Here is a 1,767-nt window from a genome sequence, read left to right on the forward strand (position 1 = left end):
GGATTATCATCAAATCACTGAGAGAGATGATCAACAGTTTCTCTCCCGGTAGAATTTCTTTGAAACACGTCCTTGTTTCTTTTCGTACCACTATCACCTAAGGAAAGTATAGAGTCTAAGATAGTCCTATCTTAGTTCTATCCATTTCTCACAGATCAAACCTATATTATACTACAAGATCATAACCTATAGTTYTGATACCACAACTTGTAACACCCYCGTCCCGCGTGGTGAAAGATGGGAGATGCCACAAGTGGTTTAAAAAAACAAYGCATTATATAAAATAGAGCAGCTAATAAAATTTATCAAAAGATAATTACATAACCACAAACGGAGATAACATGTCTCAAAATATGGTCCCAAAATACCAGTATATCTACATTAGTCATCAAAAGTTAAGAAAAGTATGACTTAATGGTTTATCTTCAGTATTGTCATCTCTGTAGCTCTCATCCCAAAATCCATGCTAAATCATGTACCTGTCAAGGACAAGAAAATCTCGGCTGAGCTTAATGCTCAGTGAACGGATAATAATAACTAAACAAYGAATACGAGATAAAAAGTTCAAAAGCAACTTATAACGCCAAGTGATAATCCAAAAGAAAGTTAAAATGCCCCAAAAGCATGTTAAGGGTCCGAAGACCAAACCGCATAACGAGGACGCGTTGTTCCCAAAGAATGATCAGTCCATTCAGGCGTAAGTGAGGAAAGGGGTGTGAGCACAACACAACAATCCTCTCYGTGGATTTAACCATGGCCACAATTCATTATCCGATAACGGTTTCTAGGATCGATCCATACACCCTCTATTCGACCGATACATAAWCAAGTCCACCTTTAAGGACTACAAAAATGAGGACGCCATGATCGTTTTAGMCACCATGGAAAGATCTCAATACCGGTGCTCCGGTTATTGAGTCTAAAGTAAAATGTTCCACAAATGAAGCAATCAAACAAGTCAAGTGATCAAAATGATCCATATTCTGAATAAGAATATAAGTCGTAGTTCAAAAGGAAACAAAGTTYAATAACATTTGATWAGCATAAAGGAAATTCAGAACAAATTATTTGGAATTTATCACAGATTATCCGGATTAGGAAGCCTTACGCAAATGGCTATCCCAGTGTCAAGTGAGATATAAAATCCGTACCTTAACCGAATTTGACAATTAACGCACGATCAAACGAAAATTCACGATCAAGTTTGATTTGTCTGCGTGCCTAACGAATGCATAAACGGGTTATTATTTACAAAGCATAAAAACTGTAACATAATTATTCTAATAAAATTACTTAGGTCTTAATGTACTTAAACAACRTAGACTTCAAGAASGACACCCGGATACGAATTGAAAGCTCAAACGTAAAACTTAGCCTTATTCTCTTTCGATCCAACCGCTTACGTCCCTCTTATTTCTAAACATTTTTACCTTACCTAAAGATCAATCCAGATTATATTTTCTAAATGAAAGTTGTAGGTTGATATCATACGAGTCTATTTCTTTTGAAATCATCTCATTTGGATCATCCATCTATTTTACATGAATTTTACAAAACTGCAAATTAATCCCGAATACAGTGCAAAAAKCCCCAAAAACACACTGTTTCGAGCCACTTAGAGTCATAACTGGATTTTTGACCCCTCATGAAAGTTGTAGTATGCAGTAAGATTTTTTTTACTGCAAAATACGAGATTATTCCAACTTTCGGTTTGTAAGTTATACACAATCAAAGTACGGGAGTTGCATTGTCGGTAAAATTCGATTT

Source organism: Cynara cardunculus, assembly GCF_001531365.2.
Source record: "Cynara cardunculus var. scolymus isolate 2C chromosome LG 17, CcrdV1, whole genome shotgun sequence".
NCBI classification, from domain to species: domain Eukaryota; kingdom Viridiplantae; phylum Streptophyta; class Magnoliopsida; order Asterales; family Asteraceae; genus Cynara; species Cynara cardunculus.